This window comes from Schistocerca piceifrons, chromosome 2, assembly GCF_021461385.2.
Source record: "Schistocerca piceifrons isolate TAMUIC-IGC-003096 chromosome 2, iqSchPice1.1, whole genome shotgun sequence".
In the NCBI taxonomy this organism is placed as follows: domain Eukaryota; kingdom Metazoa; phylum Arthropoda; class Insecta; order Orthoptera; family Acrididae; genus Schistocerca; species Schistocerca piceifrons.
Genome location: NC_060139.1, coordinates 92,396,416 through 92,413,832, shown reverse-complemented (window position 1 = coordinate 92,413,832; position 17,417 = coordinate 92,396,416). Strand labels below are relative to the sequence as shown.

The following is a 17,417-nucleotide window of genomic DNA, read 5'->3' as shown; positions in this document are numbered from 1 at the left end:
CTAGTAGCTAGTTGATAATCATGGGATTCTTAGCCTTCGTAGGATAATGATATTTCTTCGAATTATAGTAAAATTGCTTGCTCTTACAGGCATTACTCGTTTAATGTGCTATATAGGTCACATAGTCGCACCAATATTCAGCCGTTTCATAGACATCTCGTTTTTAATACAAACGTAGAAACTACACCCCTGAGCCTATCGCTGTTACTTCCTCGGCGAGAAACGCTTATTACAGAAAATTTAGACTAAACGAAGGTTCCACCGAGATTCGAACTCGGATCGCGGGATTCAGAGTCCAGAGTGCTAACCGTTACACCATGGAACCAGACAGGAGAATGGGACTCGTAAATACACTTAGCAGTGTTCTGACGTACTTCAGACACTTCCTACTTGCATTTTTTAACATAATTGACACGATCGAGCATTATAAAACTTAATCTGGGCAATGTTTGCACTTGCAGCCGATGACTGCATTTCCTGTGCGTCTATATGGCAGCGCTGAGTAGCAGTGTGTGGAAACGAAAGACAGGGACGGACGTAAAGCAATCAGTACGAATAAGAAAGTATGCAGGGCCTCTGGTAGCTCAGTTGGTAGAGCGGTGGACTGTAGTGGAAGATTCACAGTTATCCATAGGTCGCTGGTTCAAATCCGGCCCAGAGGACTGTTTTTCTAATCTCAGGAGCAAAGAGGCTCCAGAGCATGCCCACTCGGTCAGAACCTCCCTATGTTTTAAACCTATTTTAAAGGAAATTCATTTGCTCAGCTTCTAGTAGCTAGTTGATAATCATGGGATTCTTAGCCTTCGTAGGATAATGATATTTCTTCGAATTATAGTAAAATTGCTTGCTCTTACAGGCATTACTCGTTTAATGTGCTATATAGGTCACATAGTCGCACCAATATTCAGCCGTTTCATAGACATCTCGTTTTTAATACAAACGTAGAAACTACACCCCTGAGCCTATCGCTGTTACTTCCTCGGCGAGAAACGCTTATTACAGAAAATTTAGACTAAACGAAGGTTCCACCGAGATTCGAACTCGGATCGCTGGATTCAGAGTCCAGAGTGCTAACCGTTACACCATGGAACCAGACAGGAGAATGGGACTCGTAAATACACTTAGCAGTGTTCTGACGTACTTCAGACACTTCCTACTTGCATTTTTTAACATAATTGACACGATCGAGCATTATAAAACTTAATCTGGGCAATGTTTGCACTTGCAGCCGATGACTGCATTTCCTGTGCGTCTATATGGCAGCGCTGAGTAGCAGTGTGTGGAAACGAAAGACAGGGACGGACGTAAAGCAATCAGTACGAATAAGAAAGTATGCAGGCCCTCTGGTAGCTCAGTTGGTAGAGCGGTGGACTGTAGTGGAAGATTCACAGTTATCCATAGGTCGCTGGTTCAAATCCGGCCCAGAGGACTGTTTTTCTAATCTCAGGAGCAAAGAGGCTCCAGAGCATGCCCACTCGGTCAGAACCTCCCTATGTTTTAAACCTATTTTAAAGGAAATTCATTTGCTCAGCTTCTAGTAGCTAGTTGATAATCATGGGATTCTTAGCCTTCGTAGGATAATGATATTTCTTCGAATTATAGTAAAATTGCTTGCTCTTACAGGCATTACTCGTTTAATGTGCTATATAGGTCACATAGTCGCACCAATATTCAGCCGTTTCATAGACATCTCGTTTTTAATACAAACGTAGAAACTACACCCCTGAGCCTATCGCTGTTACTTCCTCGGCGAGAAACGCTTATTACAGAAAATTTAGACTAAACGAAGGTTCCACCGAGATTCGAACTCGGATCGCTGGATTCAGAGTCCAGAGTGCTAACCGTTACACCATGGAACCAGACAGGAGAATGGGACTCGTAAATACACTTAGCAGTGTTCTGACGTACTTCAGACACTTCCTACTTGCATTTTTTAACATAATTGACACGATCGAGCATTATAAAACTTAATCTGGGCAATGTTTGCACTTGCAGCCGATGACTGCATTTCCTGTGCGTCTATATGGCAGCGCTGAGTAGCAGTGTGTGGAAACGAAAGACAGGGACGGACGTAAAGCAATCAGTACGAATAAGAAAGTATGCAGGGCCTCTGGTAGCTCAGTTGGTAGAGCGGTGGACTGTAGTGGAAGATTCACAGTTATCCACAGGTCGCTGGTTCAAATCCGGCCCAGAGGACTGTTTTTCTAATCTCAGGAGCAAAGAGGCTCCAGAGCATGCCCACTCGGTCAGAACCTCCCTATGTTTTAAACCTATTTTAAAGGAAATTCATTTGCTCAGCTTCTAGTAGCTAGTTGATAATCATGGGATTCTTAGCCTTCGTAGGATAATGATATTTCTTCGAATTATAGTAAAATTGCTTGCTCTTACAGGCATTACTCGTTTAATGTGCTATATAGGTCACGTAGTCGCACCAATATTCAGCCGTTTCATAGACATCTCGTTTTTAATACAAACGTAGAAACTACACCCCTGAGCCTATCGCTGTTACTTCCTCGGCGAGAAACGCTTATTACAGAAAATTTAGACTAAACGAAGGTTCCACCGAGATTCGAACTCGGATCGCTGGATTCAGAGTCCAGAGTGCTAACCGTTACACCATGGAACCAGACAGGAGAATGGGACTCGTAAATACACTTAGCAGTGTTCTGACGTACTTCAGACACTTCCTACTTGCATTTTTTAACATAATTGACACGATCGAGCATTATAAAACTTAATCTGGGCAATGTTTGCACTTGCAGCCGATGACTGCATTTCCTGTGCGTCTATATGGCAGCGCTGAGTAGCAGTGTGTGGAAACGAAAGACAGGGACGGACGTAAAGCAATCAGTACGAATAAGAAAGTATGCAGGCCCTCTGGTAGCTCAGTTGGTAGAGCGGTGGACTGTAGTGGAAGATTCACAGTTATCCATAGGTCGCTGGTTCAAATCCGGCCCAGAGGACTGTTTTTCTAATCTCAGGAGCAAAGAGGCTCCAGAGCATGCCCACTCGGTCAGAACCTCCCTATGTTTTAAACCTATTTTAAAGGAAATTCATTTGCTCAGCTTCTAGTAGCTAGTTGATAATCATGGGATTCTTAGCCTTCGTAGGATAATGATATTTCTTCGAATTATAGTAAAATTGCTTGCTCTTACAGGCATTACTCGTTTAATGTGCTATATAGGTCACATAGTCGCACCAATATTCAGCCGTTTCATAGACATCTCGTTTTTAATACAAACGTAGAAACTACACCCCTGAGCCTATCGCTGTTACTTCCTCGGCGAGAAACGCTTATTACAGAAAATTTAGACTAAACGAAGGTTCCACCGAGATTCGAACTCGGATCGCTGGATTCAGAGTCCAGAGTGCTAACCGTTACACCATGGAACCAGACAGGAGAATGGGACTCGTAAATACACTTAGCAGTGTTCTGACGTACTTCAGACACTTCCTACTTGCATTTTTTAACATAATTGACACGATCGAGCATTATAAAACTTAATCTGGGCAATGTTTGCACTTGCAGCCGATGACTGCATTTCCTGTGCGTCTATATGGCAGCGCTGAGTAGCAGTGTGTGGAAACGAAAGACAGGGACGGACGTAAAGCAATCAGTACGAATAAGAAAGTATGCAGGGCCTCTGGTAGCTCAGTTGGTAGAGCGGTGGACTGTAGTGGAAGATTCACAGTTATCCATAGGTCGCTGGTTCAAATCCGGCCCAGAGGACTGTTTTTCTAATCTCAGGAGCAAAGAGGCTCCAGAGCATGCCCACTCGGTCAGAACCTCCCTATGTTTTAAACCTATTTTAAAGGAAATTCATTTGCTCAGCTTCTAGTAGCTAGTTGATAATCATGGGATTCTTAGCCTTCGTAGGATAATGATATTTCTTCGAATTATAGTAAAATTGCTTGCTCTTACAGGCATTACTCGTTTAATGTGCTATATAGGTCACATAGTCGCACCAATATTCAGCCGTTTCATAGACATCTCGTTTTTAATACAAACGTAGAAACTACACCCCTGAGCCTATCGCTGTTACTTCCTCGGCGAGAAACGCTTATTACAGAAAATTTAGACTAAACGAAGGTTCCACCGAGATTCGAACTCGGATCGCTGGATTCAGAGTCCAGAGTGCTAACCGTTACACCATGGAACCAGACAGGAGAATGGGACTCGTAAATACACTTAGCAGTGTTCTGACGTACTTCAGACACTTCCTACTTGCATTTTTTAACATAATTGACACGATCGAGCATTATAAAACTTAATCTGGGCAATGTTTGCACTTGCAGCCGATGACTGCATTTCCTGTGCGTCTATATGGCAGCGCTGAGTAGCAGTGTGTGGAAACGAAAGACAGGGACGGACGTAAAGCAATCAGTACGAATAAGAAAGTATGCAGGGCCTCTGGTAGCTCAGTTGGTAGAGCGGTGGACTGTAGTGGAAGATTCACAGTTATCCATAGGTCGCTGGTTCAAATCCGGCCCAGAGGACTGTTTTTCTAATCTCAGGAGCAAAGAGGCTCCAGAGCATGCCCACTCGGTCAGAACCTCCCTATGTTTTAAACCTATTTTAAAGGAAATTCATTTGCTCAGCTTCTAGTAGCTAGTTGATAATCATGGGATTCTTAGCCTTCGTAGGATAATGATATTTCTTCGAATTATAGTAAAATTGCTTGCTCTTACAGGCATTACTCGGTTAATGTGCTATATAGGTCACATAGTCGCACCAATATTCAGCCGTTTCATAGACATCTCGTTTTTAATACAAACGTAGAAACTACACCCCTGAGCCAATCGCTGTTACTTCCTCGGCGAGAAACGCTTATTACAGAAAATTTAGACTAAACGAAGGTTCCACCGAGATTCGAACTCGGATCGCTGGATTCAGAGTCCAGAGTGCTAACCGTTACACCATGGAACCAGACAGGAGAATGGGACTCGTAAATACACTTAGCAGTGTTCTGACGTACTTCAGACACTTCCTACTTGCATTTTTTAACATAATTGACACGATCGAGCATTATAAAACTTAATCTGGGCAATGTTTGCACTTGCAGCCGATGACTGCATTTCCTGTGCGTCTATATGGCAGCGCTGAGTAGCAGTGTGTGGAAACGAAAGACAGGGACGGACGTAAAGCAATCAGTACGAATAAGAAAGTATGCAGGGCCTCTGGTAGCTCAGTTGGTAGAGCGGTGGACTGTAGTGGAAGATTCACAGTTATCCATAGGTCGCTGGTTCAAATCCGGCCCAGAGGACTGTTTTTCTAATCTCAGGAGCAAAGAGGCTCCAGAGCATGCCCACTCGGTCAGAACCTCCCTATGTTTTAAACCTATTTTAAAGGAAATTCATTTGCTCAGCTTCTAGTAGCTAGTTGATAATCATGGGATTCTTAGCCTTCGTAGGATAATGATATTTCTTCGAATTATAGTAAAATTGCTTGCTCTTACAGGCATTACTCGTTTAATGTGCTATATAGGTCACATAGTCGCACCAATATTCAGCCGTTTCATAGACATCTCGTTTTTAATACAAACGTAGAAACTACACCCCTGAGCCTATCGCTGTTACTTCCTCGGCGAGAAACGCTTATTACAGAAAATTTAGACTAAACGAAGGTTCCACCGAGATTCGAACTCGGATCGCTGGATTCAGAGTCCAGAGTGCTAACCGTTACACCATGGAACCAGACAGGAGAATGGGACTCGTAAATACACTTAGCAGTGTTCTGACGTACTTCAGACACTTCCTACTTGCATTTTTTAACATAATTGACACGATCGAGCATTATAAAACTTAATCTGGGCAATGTTTGCACTTGCAGCCGATGACTGCATTTCCTGTGCGTCTATATGGCAGCGCTGAGTAGCAGTGTGTGGAAACGAAAGACAGGGACGGACGTAAAGCAATCAGTACGAATAAGAAAGTATGCAGGGCCTCTGGTAGCTCAGTTGGTAGAGCGGTGGACTGTAGTGGAAAATTCACAGTTATCCATAGGTCGCTGGTTCAAATCCGGCCCAGAGGACTGTTTTTCTAATCTCAGGAGCAAAGAGGCTCCAGAGCATGCCCACTCGGTCAGAACCTCCCTATGTTTTAAACCTATTTTAAAGGAAATTCATTTGCTCAGCTTCTAGTAGCTAGTTGATAATCATGGGATTCTTAGCCTTCGTAGGATAATGATATTTCTTCGAATTATAGTAAAATTGCTTGCTCTTACAGGCATTACTCGTTTAATGTGCTATATAGGTCACATAGTCGCACCAATATTCAGCCGTTTCATAGACATCTCGTTTTTAATACAAACGTAGAAACTACACCCCTGAGCCTATCGCTGTTACTTCCTCGGCGAGAAACGCTTATTACAGAAAATTTAGACTAAACGAAGGTTCCACCGAGATTCGAACTCGGATCGCTGGATTCAGAGTCCAGAGTGCTAACCGTTACACCATGGAACCAGACAGGATAATGGGACTCGTAAATACACTTAGCAGTGTTCTGACGTACTTCAGACACTTCCTACTTGCATTTTTTAACATAATTGACACGATCGAGCATTATAAAACTTAATCTGGGCAATGTTTGCACTTGCAGCCGATGACTGCATTTCCTGTGCGTCTATATGGCAGCGCTGAGTAGCAGTGTGTGGAAACGAAAGACAGGGACGGACGTAAAGCAATCAGTACGAATAAGAAAGTATGCAGGCCCTCTGGTAGCTCAGTTGGTAGAGCGGTGGACTGTAGTGGAAGATTCACAGTTATCCATAGGTCGCTGGTTCAAATCCGGCCCAGAGGACTGTTTTTCTAATCTCAGGAGCAAAGAGGCTCCAGAGCATGCCCACTCGGTCAGAACCTCCCTATGTTTTAAACCTATTTTAAAGGAAATTCATTTGCTCAGCTTCTAGTAGCTAGTTGATAATCATGGGATTCTTAGCCTTCGTAGGATAATGATATTTCTTCGAATTATAGTAAAATTGCTTGCTCTTACAGGCATTACTCGTTTAATGTGCTATATAGGTCACATAGTCGCACCAATATTCAGCCGTTTCATAGACATCTCGTTTTTAATACAAACGTAGAAACTACACCCCTGAGCCTATCGCTGTTACTTCCTCGGCGAGAAACGCTTATTACAGAAAATTTAGACTAAACGAAGGTTCCATCGAGATTCGAACTCGGATCGCTGGATTCAGAGTCCAGAGTGCTAACCGTTACACCATGGAACCAGACAGGAGAACGGGACTCGTAAATACACTTAGCAGTGTTCTGACGTACTTCAGACACTTCCTACTTGCATTTTTTAACATAATTGACACGATCGAGCATTATAAAACTTAATCTGGGCAATGTTTGCACTTGCAGCCGATGACTGCATTTCCTGTGCGTCTATATGGCAGCGCTGAGTAGCAGTGTGTGGAAACGAAAGACAGGGACGGACGTAAAGCAATCAGTACGAATAAGAAAGTATGCAGGGCCTCTGGTAGCTCAGTTGGTAGAGCGGTGGACTGTAGTGGAAGATTCACAGTTGGACTGTTTTTCTAATCTCAGGAGCAAAGAGGCTCCAGAGCATGCCCACTCGGTCAGAACCTCCCTATGTTTTAAACCTATTTTAAAGGAAATTCATTTGCTCAGCTTCTAGTAGCTAGTTGATAATCATGGGATTCTTAGCCTTCGTAGGATAATGATATTTCTTCGAATTATAGTAAAATTGCTTGCTCTTACAGGCATTACTCGTTTAATGTGCTATATAGGTCACATAGTCGCACCAATATTCAGCCGTTTCATAGACATCTCGTTTTTAATACAAACGTAGAAACTACACCCCTGAGCCTATCGCTGTTACTTCCTCGGCGAGAAACGCTTATTACAGAAAATTTAGACTAAACGAAGGTTCCATCGAGATTCGAACTCGGATCGCTGGATTCAGAGTCCAGAGTGCTAACCGTTACACCATGGAACCAGACAGGAGAACGGGACTCGTAAATACACTTAGCAGTGTTCTGACGTACTTCAGACACTTCCTACTTGCATTTTTTAACATAATTGACACGATCGAGCATTATAAAACTTAATCTGGGCAATGTTTGCACTTGCAGCCGATGACTGCATTTCCTGTGCGTCTATATGGCAGCGCTGAGTAGCAGTGTGTGGAAACGAAAGACAGGGACGGACGTAAAGCAATCAGTACGAATAAGAAAGTATGCAGGGCCTCTGGTAGCTCAGTTGGTAGAGCGGTGGACTGTAGTGGAAGATTCACAGTTATCCATAGGTCGCTGGTTCAAATCCGGCCCAGAGGACTGTTTTTCTAATCTCAGGAGCAAAGAGGCTCCAGAGCATGCCCACTCGGTCAGAACCTCCCTATGTTTTAAACCTATTTTAAAGGAAATTCATTTGCTCAGCTTCTAGTAGCTAGTTGATAATCATGGGATTCTTAGCCTTCGTAGGATAATGATATTTCTTCGAATTATAGTAAAATTGCTTGCTCTTACAGGCATTACTCGTTTAATGTGCTATATAGGTCACATAGTCGCACCAATATTCAGCCGTTTCATAGACATCTCGTTTTTAATACAAACGTAGAAACTACACCCCTGAGCCTATCGCTGTTACTTCCTCGGCGAGAAACGCTTATTACAGAAAATTTAGACTAAACGAAGGTTCCATCGAGATTCGAACTCGGATCGCTGGATTCAGAGTCCAGAGTGCTAACCGTTACACCATGGAACCAGACAGGAGAACGGGACTCGTAAATACACTTAGCAGTGTTCTGACGTACTTCAGACACTTCCTACTTGCATTTTTTAACATAATTGACACGATCGAGCATTATAAAACTTAATCTGGGCAATGTTTGCACTTGCAGCCGATGACTGCATTTCCTGTGCGTCTATATGGCAGCGCTGAGTAGCAGTGTGTGGAAACGAAAGACAGGGACGGACGTAAAGCAATCAGTACGAATAAGAAAGTATGCAGGGCCTCTGGTAGCTCAGTTGGTAGAGCGGTGGACTGTAGTGGAAGATTCACAGTTATCCATAGGTCGCTGGTTCAAATCCGGCCCAGAGGACTGTTTTTCTAATCTCAGGAGCAAAGAGGCTCCAGAGCATGCCCACTCGGTCAGAACCTCCCTATGTTTTAAACCTATTTTAAAGGAAATTCATTTGCTCAGCTTCTAGTAGCTAGTTGATAATCATGGGATTCTTAGCCTTCGTAGGATAATGATATTTCTTCGAATTATAGTAAAATTGCTTGCTCTTACAGGCATTACTCGTTTAATGTGCTATATAGGTCACATAGTCGCACCAATATTCAGCCGTTTCATAGACATCTCGTTTTTAATACAAACGTAGAAACTACACCCCTGAGCCTATCGATGTTACTTCCTCGGCGAGAAACGCTTATTACAGAAAATTTAGACTAAACGAAGGTTCCACCGAGATTCGAACTCGGATCGCTGGATTCAGAGTCCAGAGTGCTAACCGTTACACCATGGAACCAGACAGGAGAATGGGACTCGTAAATACACTTAGCAGTGTTCTGACGTACTTCAGACACTTCCTACTTGCATTTTTTAACATAATTGACACGATCGAGCATTATAAAACTTAATCTGGGCAATGTTTGCACTTGCAGCCGATGACTGCATTTCCTGTGCGTCTATATGGCAGCGCTGAGTAGCAGTGTGTGGAAACGAAAGACAGGGACGGACGTAAAGCAATCAGTACGAATAAGAAAGTATGCAGGGCCTCTGGTAGCTCAGTTGGTAGAGCGGTGGACTGTAGTGGAAGATTCACAGTTATCCATAGGTCGCTGGTTCAAATCCGGCCCAGAGGACTGTTTTTCTAATCTCAGGAGCAAAGAGGCTCCAGAGCATGCCCACTCGGTCAGAACCTCCCTATGTTTTAAACCTATTTTAAAGGAAATTCATTTGCTCAGCTTCTAGTAGCTAGTTGATAATCATGGGATTCTTAGCCTTCGTAGGATAATGATATTTCTTCGAATTATAGTAAAATTGCTTGCTCTTACAGGCATTACTCGTTTAATGTGCTATATAGGTCACATAGTCGCACCAATATTCAGCCGTTTCATAGACATCTCGTTTTTAATACAAACGTAGAAACTACACCCCTGAGCCTATCGCTGTTACTTCCTCGGCGAGAAACGCTTATTACAGAAAATTTAGACTAAACGAAGGTTCCACCGAGATTCGAACTCGGATCGCTGGATTCAGAGTCCAGAGTGCTAACCGTTACACCATGGAACCAGACAGGAGAATGGGACTCGTAAATACACTTAGCAGTGTTCTGACGTACTTCAGACACTTCCTACTTGCATTTTTTAACATAATTGACACGATCGAGCATTATAAAACTTAATCTGGGCAATGTTTGCACTTGCAGCCGATGACTGCATTTCCTGTGCGTCTATATGGCAGCGCTGAGTAGCAGTGTGTGGAAACGAAAGACAGGGACGGACGTAAAGCAATCAGTACGAATAAGAAAGTATGCAGGGCCTCTGGTAGCTCAGTTGGTAGAGCGGTGGACTGTAGTGGAAGATTCACAGTTATCCATAGGTCGCTGGTTCAAATCCGGCCCAGAGGACTGTTTTTCTAATCTCAGGAGCAAAGAGGCTCCAGAGCATGCCCACTCGGTCAGAACCTCCCTATGTTTTAAACCTATTTTAAAGGAAATTCATTTGCTCAGCTTCTAGTAGCTAGTTGATAATCATGGGATTCTTAGCCTTCGTAGGATAATGATATTTCTTCGAATTATAGTAAAATTGCTTGCTCTTACAGGCATTACTCGTTTAATGTGCTATATAGGTCACATAGTCGCACCAATATTCAGCCGTTTCATAGACATCTCGTTTTTAATACAAACGTAGAAACTACACCCCTGAGCCTATCGCTGTTACTTCCTCAGCGAGAAACGCTTATTACAGAAAATTTAGACTAAACGAAGGTTCCACCGAGATTCGAACTCGGATCGCTGGATTCAGAGTCCAGAGTGCTAACCGTTACACCATGGAACCAGACAGGAGAATGGGACTCGTAAATACACTTAGCAGTGTTCTGACGTACTTCAGACACTTCCTACTTGCATTTTTTAACATAATTGACACGATCGAGCATTATAAAACTTAATCTGGGCAATGTTTGCACTTGCAGCCGATGACTGCATTTCCTGTGCGTCTATATGGCAGCGCTGAGTAGCAGTGTGTGGAAACGAAAGACAGGGACGGACGTAAAGCAATCAGTACGAATAAGAAAGTATGCAGGGCCTCTGGTAGCTCAGTTGGTAGAGCGGTGGACTGTAGTGGAAGATTCACAGTTATCCATAGGTCGCTGGTTCAAATCCGGCCCAGAGGACTGTTTTTCTAATCTCAGGAGCAAAGAGGCTCCAGAGCATGCCTACTCGGTCAGAACCTCCCTATGTTTTAAACCTATTTTAAAGGAAATTCATTTGCTCAGCTTCTAGTAGCTAGTTGATAATCATGGGATTCTTAGCCTTCGTAGGATAATGATATTTCTTCGAATTATAGTAAAATTGCTTGCTCTTACAGGCATTACTCGTTTAATGTGCTATATAGGTCACATAGTCGCACCAATATTCAGCCGTTTCATAGACATCTCGTTTTTAATACAAACGTAGAAACTACACCCCTGAGCCTATCGCTGTTACTTCCTCGGCGAGAAACGCTTATTACAGAAAATTTAGACTAAACGAAGGTTCCACCGAGATTCGAACTCGGATCGCTAGATTCAGAGTCCAGAGTGCTAACCGTTACACCATGGAACCAGACAGGAGAATGGGACTCGTAAATACACTTAGCAGTGTTCTGACGTACTTCAGACACTTCCTACTTGCATTTTTTAACATAATTGACACGATCGAGCATTATAAAACTTAATCTGGGCAATGTTTGCACTTGCAGCCGATGACTGCATTTCCTGTGCGTCTATATGGCAGCGCTGAGTAGCAGTGTGTGGAAACGAAAGACAGGGACGGACGTAAAGCAATCAGTACGAATAAGAAAGTATGCAGGGCCTCTGGTAGCTCAGTTGGTAGAGCGGTGGACTGTAGTGGAAGATTCACAGTTATCCATAGGTCGCTGGTTCAAATCCGGCCCAGAGGACTGTTTTTCTAATCTCAGGAGCAAAGAGGCTCCAGAGCATGCCCACTCGGTCAGAACCTCCCTATGTTTTAAACCTATTTTAAAGGAAATTCATTTGCTCAGCTTCTAGTAGCTAGTTGATAATCATGGGATTCTTAGCCTTCGTAGGATAATGATATTTCTTCGAATTATAGTAAAATTGCTTGCTCTTACAGGCATTACTCGTTTAATGTGCTATATAGGTCACATAGTCGCACCAATATTCAGCCGTTTCATAGACATCTCGTTTTTAATACAAACGTAGAAACTACACCCCTGAGCCTATCGCTGTTACTTCCTCGGCGAGAAACGCTTATTACAGAAAATTTAGACTAAACGAAGGTTCCACCGAGATTCGAACTCGGATCGCTCGATTCAGAGTCCAGAGTGCTAACCGTTACACCATGGAACCAGACAGGAGAATGGGACTCGTAAATACACTTAGCAGTGTTCTGACGTACTTCAGACACTTCCTACTTGCATTTTTTAACATAATTGACACGATCGAGCATTATAAAACTTAATCTGGGCAATGTTTGCACTTGCAGCCGATGACTGCATTTCCTGTGCGTCTATATGGCAGCGCTGAGTAGCAGTGTGTGGAAACGAAAGACAGGGACGGACGTAAAGCAATCAGTACGAATAAGAAAGTATGCAGGGCCTCTGGTAGCTCAGTTGGTAGAGCGGTGGACTGTAGTGGAAGATTCACAGTTATCCATAGGTCGCTGGTTCAAATCCGGCCCAGAGGACTGTTTTTCTAATCTCAGGAGCAAAGAGGCTCCAGAGCATGCCCACTCGGTCAGAACCTCCCTATGTTTTAAACCTATTTTAAAGGAAATTCATTTGCTCAGCTTCTAGTAGCTAGTTGATAATCATGGGATTCTTAGCCTTCGTAGGATAATGATATTTCTTCGAATTATAGTAAAATTGCTTGCTCTTACAGGCATTACTCGTTTAATGTGCTATATAGGTCACATAGTCGCACCAATATTCAGCCGTTTCATAGACATCTCGTTTTTAATACAAACGTAGAAACTACACCCCTGAGCCTATCGCTGTTACTTCCTCGGCGAGAAACGCTTATTACAGAAAATTTAGACTAAACGAAGGTTCCACCGAGATTCGAATTCGGATCGCTGGATTCAGAGTCCAGAGTGCTAACCGTTACACCATGGAACCAGACAGGAGAATGGGACTCGTAAATACACTTAGCAGTGTTCTGACGTACTTCAGACACTTCCTACTTGCATTTTTTAACATAATTGACACGATCGAGCATTATAAAACTTAATCTGGGCAATGTTTGCACTTGCAGCCGATGACTGCATTTCCTGTGCGTCTATATGGCAGCGCTGAGTAGCAGTGTGTGGAAACGAAAGACAGGGACGGACGTAAAGCAATCAGTACGAATAAGAAAGTATGCAGGGCCTCTGGTAGCTCAGTTGGTAGAGCGGTGGACTGTAGTGGAAGATTCACAGTTATCCATAGGTCGCTGGTTCAAATCCGGCCCAGAGGACTGTTTTTCTAATCTCAGGAGCAAAGAGGCTCCAGAGCATGCCCACTCGGTCAGAACCTCCCTATGTTTTAAACCTATTTTAAAGGAAATTCATTTGCTCAGCTTCTAGTAGCTAGTTGATAATCATGGGATTCTTAGCCTTCGTAGGATAATGATATTTCTTCGAATTATAGTAAAATTGCTTGCTCTTACAGGCATTACTCGTTTAATGTGCTATATAGGTCACATAGTCGCACCAATATTCAGCCGTTTCATAGACATCTCGTTTTTAATACAAACGTAGAAACTACACCCCTGAGCCTATCGCTGTTACTTCCTCGGCGAGAAACGCTTATTACAGAAAATTTAGACTAAACGAAGGTTCCACCGAGATTCGAACTCGGATCGCTGGATTCAGAGTCCAGAGTGCTAACCGTTACACCATGGAACCAGACAGGAGAATGGGACTCGTAAATACACTTAGCAGTGTTCTGACGTACTTCAGACACTTCCTACTTGCATTTTTTAACATAATTGACACGATCGAGCATTATAAAACTTAATCTGGGCAATGTTTGCACTTGCAGCCGATGACTGCATTTCCTGTGCGTCTATATGGCAGCGCTGAGTAGCAGTGTGTGGAAACGAAAGACAGGGACGGACGTAAAGCAATCAGTACGAATAAGAAAGTATGCAGGGCCTCTGGTAGCTCAGTTGGTAGAGCGGTGGACTGTAGTGGAAGATTCACAGTTATCCATAGGTCGCTGGTTCAAATCCGGCCCAGAGGACTGTTTTTCTAATCTCAGGAGCAAAGAGGCTCCAGAGCATGCCCACTCGGTCAGAACCTCCCTATGTTTTAAACCTATTTTAAAGGAAATTCATTTGCTCAGCTTCTAGTAGCTAGTTGATAATCATGGGATTCTTAGCCTTCGTAGGATAATGATATTTCTTCGAATTATAGTAAAATTGCTTGCTCTTACAGGCATTACTCGTTTAATGTGCTATATAGGTCACATAGTCGCACCAATATTCAGCCGTTTTCATAGACATCTCGTTTTTAATACAAACGTAGAAACTACACCCCTGAGCCTATCGCTGTTACTTCCTCGGCGAGAAACGCTTATTACAGAAAATTTAGACTAAACGAAGGTTCCACCGAGATTCGAACTCGGATCGCTGGATTCAGAGTCCAGAGTGCTAACCGTTACACCATGGAACCAGACAGGAGAATGGGACTCGTAAATACACTTAGCAATGTTCTGACGTACTTCAGACACTTCCTACTTGCATTTTTTAACATAATTGACACGATCGAGCATTATAAAACTTAATCTGGGCAATGTTTGCACTTGCAGCCGATGACTGCATTTCCTGTGCGTCTATATGGCAGCGCTGAGTAGCAGTGTGTGGAAACGAAAGACAGGGACGGACGTAAAGCAATCAGTACTTATAAGAAGGTATGCAGGGCCTCTGGTAGCTCACTTGGTAGAGCGGTGGACTGTAGTGGAAGATTCACAGTTATCCATAGGTCGCTGGTTCAAATCCGGCCCAGAGGACTGTTTTTCTAATCTCAGGAGCAAAGAGGCTCCAGAGCATGCCCACTCGGTCAGAACCTCCCTATGTTTTAAACCTATTTTAAAGGAAATTCATTTGCTCAGCTTCTAGTAGCTAGTTGATAATCATGGGATTCTTAGCCTTCGTAGGATAATGATATTTCTTCGAATTATAGTAAAATTGCTTGCTCTTACAGGCATTACTCGTTTAATGTGCTATATAGGTCACATAGTCGCACCAATATTCAGCCGTTTCATAGACATCTCGTTTTTAATACAAACGTAGAAACTACACCCCTGAGCCTATCGCTGTTACTTCCTCGGCGAGAAACGCTTATTACAGAAAATTTAGACTAAACGAAGGTTCCACCGAGATTCGAATTCGGATCGCTGGATTCAGAGTCCAGAGTGCTAACCGTTACACCATGGAACCAGACAGGAGAATGGGACTCGTAAATACACTTAGCAGTGTTCTGACGTACTTCAGACACTTCCTACTTGCATTTTTTAACATAATTGACACGATCGAGCATTATAAAACTTAATCTGGGCAATGTTTGCACTTGCAGCCGATGACTGCATTTCCTGTGCGTCTATATGGCAGCGCTGAGTAGCAGTGTGTGGAAACGAAAGACAGGGACGGACGTAAAGCAATCAGTACGAATAAGAAAGTATGCAGGGCCTCTGGTAGCTCAGTTGGCAGTTCCGCTTTAGACGCCGTGCAGTGTGGACGTGCCTAGTCTTCCGCTCCGCCGTAGCGTTACGTATAGTGGACTATCGTTTTTGTTACGTGTTGTGTTGCAACTACTGAGAGTATTTCTCCGTCGTTGTTTCGTACCTTGTGTTACTTTCTGTCCTTATTTCAGTGTTTTTTGTGTAGCGGTTTCGACCGCATATTTTGAAAATGTCGTCCCAGGTTATTCCTCGTCAGGCTACAGTTAGTTTTGCTTTTGACAAGTCAACCCGCCATGTGCAACCTAGTTCTCTTGAGATTCATGATTGGTTGGTAGATACCTTTGGTGTTCATTCGGATCAGGTGCACACTGCTTATTTTGATACCGAACTGTATGTTTTCTTTGTTAAGTTTATGGACCCACTTCAGGTTGATAAAATTCTTTCTAAATACGGTCATCAAGTTCTCTTTCGGCATCGGGATGATTCTGTAAGTACCGTGCTGCTTTCCAATGCTTCCATCACGTATACCAATGTTCGTGTTTACAACCTTCCACCGGAGGTGGATAATGTCTATCTTAAGGAGGGTCTACAGAAGTATGGTGATGTAAAGAGCATTCGCCTTGAACGCTGGTCAAGCCAACATCGCCTGCAATGTTACAGTGGTATTCGTTCAGTCGAAATGCACGTTAAGCAGAATATTCCATCTCACCTGCAGATCGGTGGATATCGTGTCCATGTAACATATAGTGGTCAGGTTGGCACCTGTTTTTTGTGCAATGAAAGTGGTCACGTGCGTACCGACTGTCCGCGGAGAGTTTTTGTTTTAAAAAATTCTCTCGAACAGCGTCGCAAGTTAACGGTCGCTGACCTCGTTGCAGGTGGTTCTGCTCTTGGTGTAGCACAGTCCAGTGGTAGTAGCGCCCCGCCACAGGTTTTGCGCACCCCTGATACAGAATTTCCTCCTTTGCGTGCTAAATCTGATGTTGTTCCGTCTGTCCCTCAGGTGGGTGTGCCACTTTTGAATAATAAGAGGCGTCGCCCACACGATGGAAATAGTACGGATGAGGATCTCCCTGAGATGCCCCAGTCCGAGCGACCGGCATCCTCCGAGCCACTGTGTACTGTAGCTGCTCCCTGCCCTCCTGAGGTAGCGGTTCCGGTGGCGGCTGCTGGCGCCCCTCCGGCCTCCGACGCAGCTTCTCTCGAGTCGGGTCGTCGGTCGGGCCTGTTGGCGCCGTCTTCCGAACCGACTTCGATGTCACAACAAGTGGAGCCGCGACAACTTCCTGCTTCGCTGCCCCATACCTCTGCCAGCGGAGCTGCTCCGCTTCCTTCCAACTCTGCGGCCTCGGACCTTCCTGCTCACGTTTCGCCTCCGTGCAGTCCATGTTTGCCGGAAGCTAGTGCAGGTGTTGACCATTCCGTTTTGTCGGATGTTTCCCCCGCGACCCCGGATCCCGCATGTGGACCGGCGCGGGTGGTGTCGGATACAGAACTTGACCCTCCTACGTCACCGGCGGCTGAAGTTTCCTTGCCCGTCAG

At 43.9% G+C, this 17,417-nt stretch overlaps 40 non-coding genes across 40 annotated transcripts; 19 read left to right on the top strand and 21 right to left on the bottom strand.

Moving 5' to 3' along the window:
- Window positions 1-253: 253 nt before the first annotated feature.
- On the bottom strand, window positions 254-325 carry Trnaq-cug. Its single transcript has one exon. It is a non-coding gene; the product is annotated as a tRNA-Gln (tRNA).
- A 248-nt stretch (window positions 326-573) lies between these two features.
- On the top strand, window positions 574-662 carry Trnay-gua. Its single transcript is given in 2 exon segments — window positions 574-610; window positions 627-662. It is a non-coding gene; the product is annotated as a tRNA-Tyr (tRNA).
- A 358-nt stretch (window positions 663-1,020) lies between these two features.
- On the bottom strand, window positions 1,021-1,092 carry Trnaq-cug. Its single transcript has one exon. It is a non-coding gene; the product is annotated as a tRNA-Gln (tRNA).
- Window positions 1,093-1,340: 248 nt separating this feature from the next.
- Window positions 1,341-1,429, top strand: Trnay-gua. The gene is given in 2 exon segments: window positions 1,341-1,377; window positions 1,394-1,429. It is a non-coding gene; the product is annotated as a tRNA-Tyr (tRNA).
- Window positions 1,430-1,787: 358 nt separating this feature from the next.
- Window positions 1,788-1,859, bottom strand: Trnaq-cug. The gene has a single exon. It is a non-coding gene; the product is annotated as a tRNA-Gln (tRNA).
- A 248-nt stretch (window positions 1,860-2,107) lies between these two features.
- Trnay-gua lies at window positions 2,108-2,196 on the top strand. The gene is given in 2 exon segments: window positions 2,108-2,144; window positions 2,161-2,196. It is a non-coding gene; the product is annotated as a tRNA-Tyr (tRNA).
- Window positions 2,197-2,554: 358 nt separating this feature from the next.
- On the bottom strand, window positions 2,555-2,626 carry Trnaq-cug. The gene has a single exon. It is a non-coding gene; the product is annotated as a tRNA-Gln (tRNA).
- A 248-nt stretch (window positions 2,627-2,874) lies between these two features.
- On the top strand, window positions 2,875-2,963 carry Trnay-gua. Its single transcript is given in 2 exon segments — window positions 2,875-2,911; window positions 2,928-2,963. It is a non-coding gene; the product is annotated as a tRNA-Tyr (tRNA).
- A 358-nt stretch (window positions 2,964-3,321) lies between these two features.
- Trnaq-cug lies at window positions 3,322-3,393 on the bottom strand. The gene has a single exon. It is a non-coding gene; the product is annotated as a tRNA-Gln (tRNA).
- Window positions 3,394-3,641: 248 nt separating this feature from the next.
- Trnay-gua lies at window positions 3,642-3,730 on the top strand. The gene is given in 2 exon segments: window positions 3,642-3,678; window positions 3,695-3,730. It is a non-coding gene; the product is annotated as a tRNA-Tyr (tRNA).
- A 358-nt stretch (window positions 3,731-4,088) lies between these two features.
- Trnaq-cug lies at window positions 4,089-4,160 on the bottom strand. Its single transcript has one exon. It is a non-coding gene; the product is annotated as a tRNA-Gln (tRNA).
- A 248-nt stretch (window positions 4,161-4,408) lies between these two features.
- Window positions 4,409-4,497, top strand: Trnay-gua. The gene is given in 2 exon segments: window positions 4,409-4,445; window positions 4,462-4,497. It is a non-coding gene; the product is annotated as a tRNA-Tyr (tRNA).
- Window positions 4,498-4,855: 358 nt separating this feature from the next.
- On the bottom strand, window positions 4,856-4,927 carry Trnaq-cug. The gene has a single exon. It is a non-coding gene; the product is annotated as a tRNA-Gln (tRNA).
- A 248-nt stretch (window positions 4,928-5,175) lies between these two features.
- Window positions 5,176-5,264, top strand: Trnay-gua. Its single transcript is given in 2 exon segments — window positions 5,176-5,212; window positions 5,229-5,264. It is a non-coding gene; the product is annotated as a tRNA-Tyr (tRNA).
- Window positions 5,265-5,622: 358 nt separating this feature from the next.
- Window positions 5,623-5,694, bottom strand: Trnaq-cug. Its single transcript has one exon. It is a non-coding gene; the product is annotated as a tRNA-Gln (tRNA).
- Window positions 5,695-5,942: 248 nt separating this feature from the next.
- Trnay-gua lies at window positions 5,943-6,031 on the top strand. Its single transcript is given in 2 exon segments — window positions 5,943-5,979; window positions 5,996-6,031. It is a non-coding gene; the product is annotated as a tRNA-Tyr (tRNA).
- A 358-nt stretch (window positions 6,032-6,389) lies between these two features.
- Window positions 6,390-6,461, bottom strand: Trnaq-cug. Its single transcript has one exon. It is a non-coding gene; the product is annotated as a tRNA-Gln (tRNA).
- A 248-nt stretch (window positions 6,462-6,709) lies between these two features.
- Window positions 6,710-6,798, top strand: Trnay-gua. Its single transcript is given in 2 exon segments — window positions 6,710-6,746; window positions 6,763-6,798. It is a non-coding gene; the product is annotated as a tRNA-Tyr (tRNA).
- A 358-nt stretch (window positions 6,799-7,156) lies between these two features.
- Trnaq-cug lies at window positions 7,157-7,228 on the bottom strand. The gene has a single exon. It is a non-coding gene; the product is annotated as a tRNA-Gln (tRNA).
- Window positions 7,229-7,890: 662 nt separating this feature from the next.
- Window positions 7,891-7,962, bottom strand: Trnaq-cug. The gene has a single exon. It is a non-coding gene; the product is annotated as a tRNA-Gln (tRNA).
- A 248-nt stretch (window positions 7,963-8,210) lies between these two features.
- Trnay-gua lies at window positions 8,211-8,299 on the top strand. Its single transcript is given in 2 exon segments — window positions 8,211-8,247; window positions 8,264-8,299. It is a non-coding gene; the product is annotated as a tRNA-Tyr (tRNA).
- Window positions 8,300-8,657: 358 nt separating this feature from the next.
- Trnaq-cug lies at window positions 8,658-8,729 on the bottom strand. Its single transcript has one exon. It is a non-coding gene; the product is annotated as a tRNA-Gln (tRNA).
- Window positions 8,730-8,977: 248 nt separating this feature from the next.
- Window positions 8,978-9,066, top strand: Trnay-gua. Its single transcript is given in 2 exon segments — window positions 8,978-9,014; window positions 9,031-9,066. It is a non-coding gene; the product is annotated as a tRNA-Tyr (tRNA).
- A 358-nt stretch (window positions 9,067-9,424) lies between these two features.
- Window positions 9,425-9,496, bottom strand: Trnaq-cug. Its single transcript has one exon. It is a non-coding gene; the product is annotated as a tRNA-Gln (tRNA).
- Window positions 9,497-9,744: 248 nt separating this feature from the next.
- Trnay-gua lies at window positions 9,745-9,833 on the top strand. The gene is given in 2 exon segments: window positions 9,745-9,781; window positions 9,798-9,833. It is a non-coding gene; the product is annotated as a tRNA-Tyr (tRNA).
- A 358-nt stretch (window positions 9,834-10,191) lies between these two features.
- On the bottom strand, window positions 10,192-10,263 carry Trnaq-cug. The gene has a single exon. It is a non-coding gene; the product is annotated as a tRNA-Gln (tRNA).
- Window positions 10,264-10,511: 248 nt separating this feature from the next.
- Window positions 10,512-10,600, top strand: Trnay-gua. Its single transcript is given in 2 exon segments — window positions 10,512-10,548; window positions 10,565-10,600. It is a non-coding gene; the product is annotated as a tRNA-Tyr (tRNA).
- Window positions 10,601-10,958: 358 nt separating this feature from the next.
- On the bottom strand, window positions 10,959-11,030 carry Trnaq-cug. The gene has a single exon. It is a non-coding gene; the product is annotated as a tRNA-Gln (tRNA).
- A 248-nt stretch (window positions 11,031-11,278) lies between these two features.
- Trnay-gua lies at window positions 11,279-11,367 on the top strand. The gene is given in 2 exon segments: window positions 11,279-11,315; window positions 11,332-11,367. It is a non-coding gene; the product is annotated as a tRNA-Tyr (tRNA).
- A 358-nt stretch (window positions 11,368-11,725) lies between these two features.
- Trnaq-cug lies at window positions 11,726-11,797 on the bottom strand. The gene has a single exon. It is a non-coding gene; the product is annotated as a tRNA-Gln (tRNA).
- Window positions 11,798-12,045: 248 nt separating this feature from the next.
- Window positions 12,046-12,134, top strand: Trnay-gua. Its single transcript is given in 2 exon segments — window positions 12,046-12,082; window positions 12,099-12,134. It is a non-coding gene; the product is annotated as a tRNA-Tyr (tRNA).
- A 358-nt stretch (window positions 12,135-12,492) lies between these two features.
- On the bottom strand, window positions 12,493-12,564 carry Trnaq-cug. Its single transcript has one exon. It is a non-coding gene; the product is annotated as a tRNA-Gln (tRNA).
- A 248-nt stretch (window positions 12,565-12,812) lies between these two features.
- Window positions 12,813-12,901, top strand: Trnay-gua. The gene is given in 2 exon segments: window positions 12,813-12,849; window positions 12,866-12,901. It is a non-coding gene; the product is annotated as a tRNA-Tyr (tRNA).
- Window positions 12,902-13,259: 358 nt separating this feature from the next.
- Window positions 13,260-13,331, bottom strand: Trnaq-cug. The gene has a single exon. It is a non-coding gene; the product is annotated as a tRNA-Gln (tRNA).
- A 248-nt stretch (window positions 13,332-13,579) lies between these two features.
- Window positions 13,580-13,668, top strand: Trnay-gua. Its single transcript is given in 2 exon segments — window positions 13,580-13,616; window positions 13,633-13,668. It is a non-coding gene; the product is annotated as a tRNA-Tyr (tRNA).
- Window positions 13,669-14,026: 358 nt separating this feature from the next.
- Trnaq-cug lies at window positions 14,027-14,098 on the bottom strand. The gene has a single exon. It is a non-coding gene; the product is annotated as a tRNA-Gln (tRNA).
- Window positions 14,099-14,346: 248 nt separating this feature from the next.
- Window positions 14,347-14,435, top strand: Trnay-gua. The gene is given in 2 exon segments: window positions 14,347-14,383; window positions 14,400-14,435. It is a non-coding gene; the product is annotated as a tRNA-Tyr (tRNA).
- A 359-nt stretch (window positions 14,436-14,794) lies between these two features.
- Window positions 14,795-14,866, bottom strand: Trnaq-cug. Its single transcript has one exon. It is a non-coding gene; the product is annotated as a tRNA-Gln (tRNA).
- Window positions 14,867-15,114: 248 nt separating this feature from the next.
- Window positions 15,115-15,203, top strand: Trnay-gua. The gene is given in 2 exon segments: window positions 15,115-15,151; window positions 15,168-15,203. It is a non-coding gene; the product is annotated as a tRNA-Tyr (tRNA).
- Window positions 15,204-15,561: 358 nt separating this feature from the next.
- Trnaq-cug lies at window positions 15,562-15,633 on the bottom strand. The gene has a single exon. It is a non-coding gene; the product is annotated as a tRNA-Gln (tRNA).
- Between the last annotated feature and the right edge of the window lie 1,784 nt (window positions 15,634-17,417).